At 37.0% G+C, this 13333-nt stretch overlaps 1 pseudogene; it reads left to right on the top strand.

The window, feature by feature from the left end:
- The first annotated feature begins 3487 nt into the window (after nucleotides 1–3487).
- LOC131034998 (3-oxoacyl-[acyl-carrier-protein] synthase I, chloroplastic-like) lies at nucleotides 3488–5056 on the top strand (annotated as a pseudogene).
- Nucleotides 5057–13333: the final 8277 nt, after the last annotated feature.

The following is a 13333-nucleotide window of genomic DNA, read 5'->3' on the forward strand; positions in this document are numbered from 1 at the left end:
GAATACATTCCATTACTCTAAGCTACATTCTTTCATATTCCAATTTAATACATTCTAAAAGATGATTGCATACATGCATCTACGATAAATCTCATCGAAACCACTTATGCATTCGATCAAAATGGCATTCAAGAAAGGACTGCATAAAAGCATTTAAAGTTAATTCCATCTTATCCACTCATACGTTCTAACATAAGCTATTCATACATGAAAAAGTTGAATAAGGAAACATAAGAGAATAACATCACATAACACCATAATGATCTCGGAGTTCACCCCTAAAGGGCTACATCTCCGGGTCTGCTCAACTACAAGACCCCTCTGATAAATAATAAAGTTAAGAATACAAGAGGTTACACCATTACAATCCGGCCACCAAGGTGAAATATAAACAATATACAAACGACCACATCGGTTAATTAATACATAAACGATCCCTGAAAAGAAAAGGATCCAGCTGAACATAATCAAAGCTAAAACAAAGGTCCATCGGAGCATCCACAAAACTGAGTCATCACCACCCAAGGTCTAACATGAACTAGGTACTCACAAGGGCAAAGACAATAGGACGACTGACAAAAGTGCTCCTAACAGGACAAAACGACAACACACTAGCGAACGTAGGGACAAGTGTCATCACACAACCTGGTATGGTTACCATGGCAGGTCTTCATAGGTTCCAGCCCCATGCACTGGGTTACCCTGGCAACCTAATCCGAGCTTCCGGCCCATCCAAGCCTCATGTGGACCCACACATCCTCTCGTGAAGACAAGGATGATGGTTTGCCATTTCAGGCCTTCTCACAGCATGTCGAGCCTATGTTAGCACTCGTCCCATGTGTGAGGCACATTATCTTACTTAGAGATTACATTCTAATCTACTGATAGGTTATCACTTATTAGACTCACTTTCGATGGGTTACCCAGCAGCCACTTTGGGCGCGGCCCCCAATCGAAAGCCACTTTCCCATACGACACTAGACTATACTCAGACGAACTCAAAACCAAGGAATAGACACGGTCAGACGAACGGAGTTCAAGAAGGAGGGCATCACCATCTGGTCAAACACAACTCAAAGGAGGTACACTACTGACGGTACTCTAACTAGAGACCCGACCAACTAAGGTCACCCACAACTCAACATTTGACACCCACACAAAGGATATGACCAACTACGACACTACCACAAAACAACAATCAACTCGGAACCAAGGACTGAAACAGGTACCCCAAGTCAATCCATACGACAGGGACCTATCAAACAAAGCACGACTTGCCATTACATAAGCAAAAGTGAATACAAAAATTAAACTCGCATAGGTAATATTCAACAGATACAATCTTTTCGAAATGGTCTAAACATTAAAAGTTGATCAAGTTTTCTACAAGATCTACATCAGATTACAGTTATCTACCTCATCTAGGAATAGGTTGTTCTTGGTTTTCTAACTCTCTAAGGTTCAAAGCATCAAACAGACATATTAAGCCATAATGAGTTCTTAAACCAAGTTCATATTAATAAAACTCAGACAACCATTAATAAATTAACTAAGATATTTAATCTCCAATTAAAACATCATTGATACCCTCTTGAAATAAAGTCACTCAATCTTACTCCTACGAATAAGTATATAGTTTTAAAACAAAAGAAATATATCCTAAGAAGGGAACTAAAACAAAATAAGTAAACATTTCCGAATTAACTTAATATTTTACTTCCACAAAAACCTATTAACATAGGGGTTAATTTCAAAGAATTAACAACCAATAAACATCTGGTTTTATCCTTCCTTTCAATCTGCAATGCCTATATAGATCCTTGCAATTACATCAAAATGCAATTTAATCAATTAATATATATATTAATTACTCATTAATTTAATTATATACATTAATTAATAATTTAATGAATAAAATTTAACATTTAAAACATTATCATTAAATTAAATTAAATTGTCTTATTAATTAATATTAAAATATTATAATATATGCATTTTTTTTTTTTGAATAACAAAAAAATACATAAAAAAAAACCATATTTTAAATACTTGTTATCTAAAATTTCATTACCCATGTAATTTTAGCCAAAGGATGCATATTTATGAAATGATTGCATTTACAAAAGGTACATTGCAGTGTTTAAAAAGAAAAAAAAGGCGTATTTTTCATTTGTATTGAACAATGATAGATTACAAATTGAGTTCATGCATCTGAAGCATATTTATATACACTGAGTTTCTTAAAACCTCACACAAGCCGTGAGCTTAGCATTTCTATCTTTCCTACATATCCAAAACAGAAAAGGATAGAATCAAATAGTGAGTGTGAGGATAACCAGTCATTGCCTTGGGTTGCTTTGACTGGTTATTGGCTGCCCCGTTGCCCTTATGAATGTTTTCTCGATCTTCAGACTTTGAAAAACCCCTACTTTCCTACACAAAAGAGAAGAGGTGTTAGATCCAATAGATCTAAGCAATGAAAGATTATCCTACAACGTATCATTTATCATATCCTATCTTATTTCTGTCTTGAAAGGGCGGGAAAGATAAAGACACAAATCACTGCTTCAGGATAAAGAAATGTTTATGCTAATGTGTTTGTTTCATGTGCAGATAATTAGTTACTCTAATTGGCATGTGCCCCTGACCGAGGCTCCCTTCGGGTATGAGCCCGACATACCCTTTAGAGTAACTAATCTCAGAATATCAAAGTGGAATGATGAAGAAACCAACTGAAGTATCAAAGGGACATGTTTGTTTTAAATATGAAACCTTTTACTTTACTATTCATGATATGCATAACAAGAAAATATTAATGAATAAACTGTTTTAAGGGACATATTATTTCAATATGAAACCTTACAGTATTTAAAAGGGTCAATACCACATCGTGAAGATAAACAATTCAATGCAACAAGTTGGTAAAGAAACAAAGTATCTGAGTTTTAAATGCATGTTCAAACAATGAACTTCAATGAAATCAGAATCAATTGGTAATGAAATGAGTGTCACGAGCCCGTGCTCGAACTTCATTTCTACATAAGATCAATCCCAGCATGTGCCAAAGTCAGAAATTTAATAAGGATAAAACACAATCTCATCAAAAGTACAATTCTCTCAAGGAAAGAATGTGGATAAAATGACATTGGTGAACAGAAAACAAAGCCAACACAGCATAGTGTTCGGGAACTTCGAGGGTTGGGTTTGACACCTCATCTTCTAGCATGCCGCAGTGCTCAGGCTTTGGAAGAGAATGTTAAGGACAAGCTATTACAGTTTCGTCATGTTCCAGCTGGATGTTTCACAGTGGTCATTATATTGGTGACAACTCTTGCAAATTCCGTAATGGAGAGGCATGGAGAAGGATCTTGGCAAAAGGAAAGTAAGGTAATTTGGGTTATCAATTCTGGACGAAGACTGATCAAAATGGATATTTTCAAATTGTTAATATCAATGCTGGCGAGTATAATATATATGTATGGGATACGCTGCATCACTTTGGTAATAAATCTGCTTAGGCCAGGGAAATGGTGAGCTTGGCGTTTGCAGGCATGGCGGCTTCTTTACCCACTTGTGGATTCAGTCATGGAGGACCTCGTCCTAGATTTCATGGTCTCAGTCTTGGAGAAGATGTTCCCCTACTTTGTGGTAACAGGACAAGAAAACCCAAGAAGCTCCATCATGCAGGTCATATGGCTGGCATCAGAGCAGGGTTATCTACTACTGTCAGTGCCCCTAAAAGAGAGGAAGATCCTATAAAAAAAAAAAAAAGAGTTGTTATTACAGGCCTGGGACTAGTCTCTGTCTTTGGAAATGATGTAGATGCATATTATGAAAAGCTCCTGGAAGGTCAAAGTGGGATCACCCTTATAGACCGCTTTGATGCATCAAAGTTTCCTACAAGGTTCGGAGGACAGATTCGGGGGTTCTCATCTGATGGATATATCGATCCAAAGAATGACAGACGTTTGGATGATTGCCTTAGGTATTTCTTGGTCAGTGGGAAAAGGCACTAGAAGATGCAGGCTTGGGTCAGGATAACATACATAAGATTGACAAGGAGCGAGCTGGTGTGCTTGTAGGCACTGGGATGGGTGGCCTTCAAGTTTTCTCAGATGGAGTGCAAGCTCTTATTGACAAAGGATACAGGCGAATAACTCCCTTCTTTATACCATATGCAATTACTAACATGGGCTCTGCATTGCTTGGAATTGAAGTGGGGTTCATGGGTCCAAATTACTCCATCTCAACAGCATGTGCTACATCCAACTATTGCTTTTATGCAACTGTAAACCATATTCACAGAGGTGAGGCAGATATTATGTTAGCTGGTGGAACTGAAGCAGCAATTATTCCAATTGGTTTGGGTGGATTTGTTGCATGTCGAGCTCTATCTCAGAGAAATGATGAGCCTCACACTGCCTCAAGACCTTGGGACAAGGACCGGGATGGCTTTGTTATGGGTGAAGGTTCTGGAGTATTGGTTATGAAGAGTTTGGAACATGCAATGAAGAGGGGGGCTCCAATAATTGCTGAATATCTGGGTGGAGCTATTAACTGTGATGCCTATCATATGATAGATCCAAGAGCTGATGGTCTTGGTGTCTCCACATGCATTGAGAGGAGTCTTAGTGATGCAAGAGTATCACCAGAAGAGGTGAATTACATAAATGCCCATGCCACATCAACAATAGCAGGTGACTTGGCTGAGGTGAATGCAATCAAGAGTGTGTTCAAGAACACATCTGAAATAAAAAATTAATGCAACTAAGTCTATGATAGGGCACTGCCTAGGTGCTGCTGGTGGGCTAGAAGCAATTGCCACTGTCAAAGCCATAAATACTGGATGGCTACATCCAACAATAAACCAATTTAATCCAGAACCCTCAGTTGAATTTGATACTGTAGCTAATGCAAAGAAGCAGCATGAAGTAAACATTGCTGTTTCAAATTCATTTGGTTTCGGGGGACACAACTCAGTTGTTGTGTTTTCTCCTTACAAACCATGAGAACATACATATTCATTTCATTTTGGAGGCTGTTCATGTAGCTGACACAGGACTTATCATTGGAGTAGAATTTACAGATAATAAATCACCCAATGACACCTTTCCGCCTGAGTGGGGTATAGGAGCATACTTCGCAGGGAGATGTATGGACAATAGAAGTGAATTGTTCCTACAGGGTGTTCCTATAGGTAAATTGAGATGCTGGGTACTCGCTTTTGCAATAGATTCCAATGGCATTTGCAAGGCCACATACACACTGACGCAAGTGCAAGTTCACCCAGCCAAACAGTGCAAAAGATGTTGTAACAAGTTGCGTGCAAAATATGGTGCGTGCAATATGTTAAAAATGTGAAAAAACAAACACAGCGCGTTATTTTCCTGGTAAATATGTATGCAAAATGCGCGTTATTTTCCTGGTAAATATGTATGCAAAATGTAGTGTATGCAAGATGTAAAAACCGGACACAGTAAGTTTCCTGGTAAATGTGGTGCGAGCATACCTGTAGAGAACACGATTTGCATTTAGAGAGAAGACTCAGAGAGCCCAGCACCCTTCGTCAATGGTGGCACCAAACCCTCATAAAAAATCAGAATGTCAATGGCAGCACCAAACCCTCGAGAACCTTCTTTGCTGTTCGCATTTTGCAAAATGAGAAATATGATGGAGTGCGAAACTTTTAGGGTAGCAAAAAACCCTTTGTCATTTTTTATATTCTCCCTCAAGTCCGCTGGGCTTTATTATATGCAAAAATATAATAAAAATCAAACATATTCGATAAAATAGATATTTATTAATATATCAAATATGTTTTATTTTTATTATATTTTTGTTTTCCTTCTTGATTAAAAGCTGGTATTTCTTTGTAAAAGGTATTTAATTACAATACAATTATAAATTGTAATTGAATATTATTATTCGAAATGTAAAAGGTGTATCCAGATGCAAGAAGGAGACTAAGTCTTTTGACTTAGTTTTGAAGGAGGAGTTAATTCAGGAGAGATAAGACTCTCATTGAAGAAGTCTTTTCAGTTTGGAGACATAAGGAGAGCATATAGGATCATGCATAAACACTTGGGAAACATTCAAAAGGAGTTGAGATAATTTTGGAGACAAGAACGTTTTTATAGGAACATGAGGTTGTTTGAAACCAAATGGAGTGAATCTAGGGAGGTTGGAGCACTTTTAGGTAAAGGGTCAAAGTTGGACTTTTCCACCATTTTGGGGAGCTTTTATTACTTGGTTAAGTGTTTTGAGGCTGTTTCTAGTGATCTTTTGGGTTGGTTATTTATTAAGGAGGACTTTTCCAGGTTTATAGCCCTCTTTGGTGTCTTCTAGACTCCTCTTTTTGAGGCACTTTTCTTGCATCCGACCCAATCAGTTGAGGGTTTTTGTACTTAATGCCTGAAGACACTTCATTTAGAGTTAGTTCAGATTTATGCAAGAATAGTGTTTTCAGAGACAGTTTTCTTGTCCTTAGCATTTCTTTTGCACAGATTCTGTAACTCAGATTTGGAGATATAATATATGAAACAACATCTTTTGGAGTGATTTTCTATGGAATCAAACCTTCTTATCCTTCCATTTTTTGTGTACAAGCATGATTGATGAAGCTAAATTTGTGAGTAATATTACTCCTTGTTTACTTGTCTCAGTCAGTACCTTAATATAGGAACGTATGTATCTTTGCAGGTCATAGTATGTGTTTTAAAGTTCAAAATTTTTGAGTGAAACATTATTATTTCCTCATTGGTTCGTCTCAAGACCTTATTATGAAATACTTATGCAGACGTATAACAGGAAAGAAGTGTTTATCAATTAAAGTAGAATATTGCAGACTGAGATCAGTTTTTTTTTTTATTATTTATCTCTCACATTTTGGTGTATCACCAAGTTCTAGTTAATTTTAGTTCAATTTTAAGTACCATTTCTGTAATTCCTTATCCTTTACCCTACAAAGTTAGTCCAATATTAGAGAGTATCAGGTGATTATCCAATAGGAACCGGCCTAGGAACCAGAGGTTTCATTTCAAGTTGCGCATTGCCCACATGCAGAAGTGAATCCCATGTTAGGCTAGATTGCTAAACTTATAGTTTAGTGGGGTGCAAATTTGTGCCTTAACAATACTAACCAAAAACATATATTAAAACGGGGGGGCGGCGGAGGCCGGGCCCACCTCCCAATGCGGGGGTTGGGCGAGCCAAACCCCAGTCGCAGGCGGATCACGCGGGCGGCACCACTGGTGGGGGACGCAGGTTCCGCGGTGCCTTGCGGCCGCCGCGGCCCTTGCGGCCACGACAGTGAGCTTGCGGTCCCTGCGAGTGGCGGACGAGCGCAGGGTAGGGGGGAGGAGGCGGGTGGAGCTCCGCTCCCCGCCGTCCGAACCCCAACGAAACTTTGATAATAATTTTATTTTATAAAAACACACAGTTCGATCGTTCTTTTAAAAAAAAACAACAATTCAAAAATTGTTTATAAATTTCGGTTAATAATAAGTTCCAGTTTACAAGCAATATGTTTTGGTATCAATATATTTGATGGGTTTTCTTCTTAAAAACACAAATGGGTTTCCAATACCCAAAACAAATTGAGGAATATTAAAACCCCCAAAACAATTTCATTCTTCAACTTATATAAGGGAGATTCAATGGAGTTTTAGGCAGATTTGCTCAAGAACAGCCAACCCCAAATTTGGTTTTAATTTATTCCCCCCCCCTTTTTTTTTAATCTTCAACCAGATTTCTTCATAAACACCAAAAAGATTTTCTTTAAGCAAGAATCCAAGAAATAACTAGAGGCCTACCTGATTCAACAATCCTGGCAAGATCAGAGGAGAGCCCAACCTGCAAGCTCCAAGAAAATTCCTTTCTCCTTCCAGAATCTCCCCATTTCATCCCAAAATCTTTCTCCAACAAAATATTTTCCAAAAAAGTTCATCCTCCAAACTTTCCCAAAATTTAGGTTATATGGAAGAGTTGACCAAAATTCCATTTTTGGAATTAAAATTTTTATTTAAAAATAATTCTCAAAATTAATTCTTTTCTAACTATATCAACAATTAAATTGCTTTCCAATTAAAAATCGATTTTTCTCATTTAATTCAATTTACCCTTTCTAAATTCAAAAGCCAACAGAATACAATTAAATCTATGGCAATTAAATACAAAACTTTCTTTTTCGACAGCATATACAAAATGCATTTAATATTCAAAATCAGCTATTTAATTGAACTTACTCCCAATTTAAAACGAGCAATCCAATATCAACGAAAATCGCATAACGGAATCCTGATTAATCTAGTCCATTAATCTTCCATGCACAAATACATATTTAATCAAAATAATTACTAAGGACTAATTAATCAATTTAACCATACACACCAAGCACGCAAACCGAGAAGGTCAACCAAACAGACGACTCGCAAACCCAACCAAAAAGGGATTACCGACGACGATTGACGATGCTCACCTGAGCACGAATAGGGTCAACTAGGGTCTTACGACCACCTAATCCAACTCTAAGGATTAAAAGAGGTACACTCAAACTTGCAATTCCAGGTGAAGACGAACCTCGCACCCATGCGACGTTGTACCTGAAATCTCCTGCAACCAAGAGTCATACATGCATACATATATAAAATTTAATGAAAGCGTTAGCTCGATATTAATACCACAAAATAGGAACACTAAACAACTTGCATACAACGAGTGTGGGACCCACATCATAGCTATGCGTTAAATCAAACATCTGACTATAACATTATATTAAGATAAACTGAACAAGATTAAGCCGAGAATAGAAATTGATTAGGGCAAGGGTACTACACATTCTAACTCTTATAATCATCAAAGACCCTTGGTATCCTATGTGGCTAGCTACAGGAGTTATTCTGACTTCAAAAGAAAGCTGGATAGAGCCTCGCTGCCAGCAAGCTTTTAGGGCTCCGTTGAGGTTATACACTGTAATCTCTTGAATATTGCTCCATTGCCAATAGGCATCCATAGCCCTGTTGGAGTCACTTGCATGTTCCCATAGTCAAGCTTTGTTGCACTTGTATGCGTGATATTTCAGTAATATATCATTTTTTTTTGTTTTGCCTTGAGATTGACATAACACTTTTTTCTTTTATTTTCTTGCCTTGACTTTTAAGTAATTAAACCTACTTGGGCATGACAATTATAGCGGCGCTGAAGTACAATATTGGATTTTTCACTAGCCACATGACCAACTAGGTATCTATAATGACTTAGAGCTTTTGATTAATGTGTGGGGTATAGCAATTGATAGATTTTGGGTAACAAGACTTGATAGTGAAACTATGACCAAGGATAAAGCTTAATCACAATGTGACGATGAAGATGAATGACCAAAGGCCTCCTAAAGACTTCATGAACAAGTATCTAGGAAATGAGACAACCTTCATTCCTTTCAGTGCAGACATGTGAATAACTTAGACAATCAACATGTTTTTATTGGTGCAACTATATGTTGTGCAATGGTGATATGCAAGAAACTAAGATGCACTCTGAAATGGAGATATACAATGCAGTAAATAAATATGCAAATGCAGTATTGAAAATTAAAATGAACCCACCCTTAGATGTAATATCTTTTTAGGTGCATGTTGTTATTGAGTTGGTATGAACTTTGTGTAGATAATTCATTGGTATTTGTTTGAAGAGTTGGATGAACCTGTCTTTTTCGATAGGATATGCGACTGGGAGTCTTTCATGTACAATGTTTGCTATATCTTATTTTCAAACCAATTTAGCTGTGGTAAATCTTCAAACCCCTAGTCTTTCAAGTGTGGGTGTATGAGGCAAATAGATTTTGGTTTTGAAGTTTGATATGAGTAGGTTTTATGCCTATTTTTATTGATGCACTTGAAGAGTATGATGAAACAATTTGGGTGTTGATTTCATTAGCTGGTGTTATGCTTGTGCTTGAGGAAGATGATGTAACAATATGGGTGTTGATTTCAATAGTTGGTGCTATGCTTGTTTTTGTCACCACATTGGCATTTGATGATGGTGCACATATAATTATTGACAAGTTGTCCTGTGTAGTATGATATGGATTGGTGATTTCATTGATAAGGGGTTCATGAACAACTTGTGTATTGGAATCATGAGGGATACTAGGAGAAATGATAATGGGATCTTGTTTAGGAGGTGGATGTTGGATTATACTTGAAAGAACATCTTGCTCTTGTGAAACAAGGGTGTTATTATGAGTGGAATAGAAAAGAATGAGGGGATCATCATAAGACTCTTGGTCGACGAGATCTTGATCAAAAATTGGGTATGATGAAAAGGTTTGTTCTTGATCTTGATTTATTTCATGACTGATTTCTTCTGATTTTGGATTGTCCTCTTGACATGGGGGAGTTTGCATGGGAGATTTTTGGAAGGTTTCAACCTTTTGACTTGATGAGGAAGAATTTTGAATGAGATCCTCTGAATCATGACTCGAATTAGGTTGGATTTGTGCTATGGATACCCCTTGGGAGATTGTGATACTGGGTAGAGATGGTGTGGATTGGTCTTGTGTGACTTCAGGGGATGATGAAATGGTGGATAGATATGGTTGATTTGGATTTTAGTTGAAAGGGATTTGATTTTGGTTGAAAGGAGTATGATTTTGGGTGAAAGAGGTTTGATTTTGGTTGAATGAATTTTGATTTGGACTTTGGTTGAAAGAGGTACTTTGAATGTTGGGTTGATATGATTGGTATGATTGATATGTTGGGTTGAAAGAAGGTTGACATGACTCCAATGTTGGTTGAACTGAGGTAGGAATGATTTTGTTGAAGAATAAAGGTTGGCATGTTTAATGGTCTTACAAGAAGAAGAAGGTTGGCCTGATAATGATTCCCTCGTGGTTATCACTTCCCTCATCATATTTTCTAACTAACCCCTATGGTTGCTAGGACTAGTCATGTCTCTCATTTGTTGTTGCAAAGTATTGATTTGTTGAGCTAATGTTTCTATGGATGGTGGTGGAATAGGAATGGAAGAGATGAATTCTTCACCTTCCCTACGAAATGCATAACGCCAATCCATGATGTTTGCTTGATTCATTTGAACCTAAGATCACAAAATGTAAGATGTTTTCTTCATTTCTAGAATGTTGCATAAGTTTGATTTGATGTTGATGTTGACAAGCTTGTTTGCTGCAGGGTTTTGATCTTGTTGATATTGAAACTTGACTTTGTTGAGGGATTTGATCTTGTTGATGTTTTTGACAAAACTTTGGTTGAGATTCCACTTTATTTTTGGTATTTTCTAAGATCATGTTTGAACTTGGTGAAATGTAGCAAAGGACACAATAGACACATCAAAAAGAATAAAACCATGAAAATAATACTTGTTTAAGGAAATTTTTTCAAGTTCTCATGAATGTTGGAGTCTTTTGCAAGACCCCATTTTGTTTTCGTTGTATTTGGGTAATTCGACATCACATCAAGCAGACTCTCCTAAGGTCAAAAGGCCACAAGTATTATCACAACCCACATCTTGATACTCCGTCAGCTCAAACAACCCTGTCACACCCTAAGGTGCGCCCATTTTTTTGCCTTTTTTCCAAAAATTAGACCAAAGAAGATTGCTCCTCAATTGGCCCGTTATACTGGGAGATATATGGTGAGTGTCTTGGGGGCGGATTCTTCCCCACCCTTGCACTGTGATAAAACAAGTGTCTGGATACTGACTCAGTTGGACTTCTAATTTCTATGGTGTTTAGACAGGGTTCTATTTGAGTGGTCACAATCAACAACCTTTTACACTCCATTGAGAGGGGTCTCCCAATCTGTAGAGGCTACGCTCTACGGATTTTAACGTACCGTATAGGCACTCAAGGAGGCATAACGCCGTTGTGACAACATGTAACACTTGTCGCATATGAATTTCATCACATACACATTTATTTATAGTGGCTTGGATTACTTGGCTTTAGCCGTTGCCACTTAGGTCATTCCCTCTCATTGGCCTTAATGGCGCCCTAAGGGCAACTCGGGAGAGTAGGCCTTCTAAAGGATTTAATTGTAAGAAATAAATGAAAGCATGAAAGAAGAGAGTCTGGTTTGTTGATCATCCATTGAAGGGGAGAGCATAATACCTATCCCTTCGAAGACACGAAAAATAAAATTTCTTTTTATCCTTCCATTGCAATGATTTTCTATTCTAAGTGGAGATGTTGCTCCACACAGACATGGTGTTCATTTTTAACCTTCATAGTAATTTGTGAAAGAACATGAAAGAATTTGATTTTGTTCTTTTTAAAAGCACCAAAAGAAGTTCTCTACTCTAACCCTGTAGAGAAAATAACGTTAGTAGACACATGGTGGGCTATCCAGCCTAATTTCCTTCCCTTGGTTACAAAAAATCTGCTTATGTGTTTATCAATGATATGTTATTAAATAGAACACTAAAAGACTAGAATTTAAGAAAAATGAAAGAATAGAGAGGTCTTTTTTTTTTTAACATGAGGAACTTGCTAAAAATGGAAACTGCCAAAATAAGAAACTTTTCAGAAACAAAAACCTCCCAAAAATGGAAACTTTCCAAAAATGAAAACCGACCAAAAATGGAAACTTTCCATAAATGGCAACTTGCCGAAAATGAAAACTTTCCAAAAACTGAAACCTACCAAAAATGGAAACTTTCCAGAAATGGAAACCTACAAAAAACGAAAACCTGCCAAAAATGAAAAATTTCCAAAAATGAAAACCTGTGAAAATGGAAACCTGTAAAAAACGGAAACTTTCCAAAAATGAAAACTTGCCAAAAATGGAAACTTTCTAGAAATAGAAGCCTACAAAAAATAGAAAATTTCTAAAAATGGAAACCTGCCAAAAACGAAAAACTTTCTAGAAACGAAAATCTGCCAAAAATGGAAACTTTCCAGAAATGGAAACCTGCCAAAAAAGGAAACTTTCCAGAAATGAAAACCTGCAAAAAAATGGAAACCTGCAGACATACACAAAATTTCAAATTGTTGTTAGTTCATGTCAGATTCACCAAATGTTTCATGCTTAAAAATCATTAATGTAGAAATAGGAAATAAAGACGAATCACCAAATCCTTAACTATCAAAGCAATTTCAAACATAAACCAATAGAAATTTACACAAGATAAGAATAAATTCAATTAAATGAAACTCCCTCATCCTACATCGTAGCTTCCATTGTGCTTCTCTGAATTGTGCTTGTAGGTGGCTCTCAAGTATTGCACTGTGATTCCTGCATAGATTAGACAATTGTTTGAAGACTGTGATTTTAGAAAAGCTAGCTTGAAATGATGAAAAGAGGTTGAATTTATAGATTTT

This window comes from Cryptomeria japonica, chromosome 5 (assembly GCF_030272615.1).
Source record: "Cryptomeria japonica chromosome 5, Sugi_1.0, whole genome shotgun sequence".
In the NCBI taxonomy this organism is placed as follows: Eukaryota; Viridiplantae; Streptophyta; class Pinopsida; order Cupressales; family Cupressaceae; genus Cryptomeria; species Cryptomeria japonica.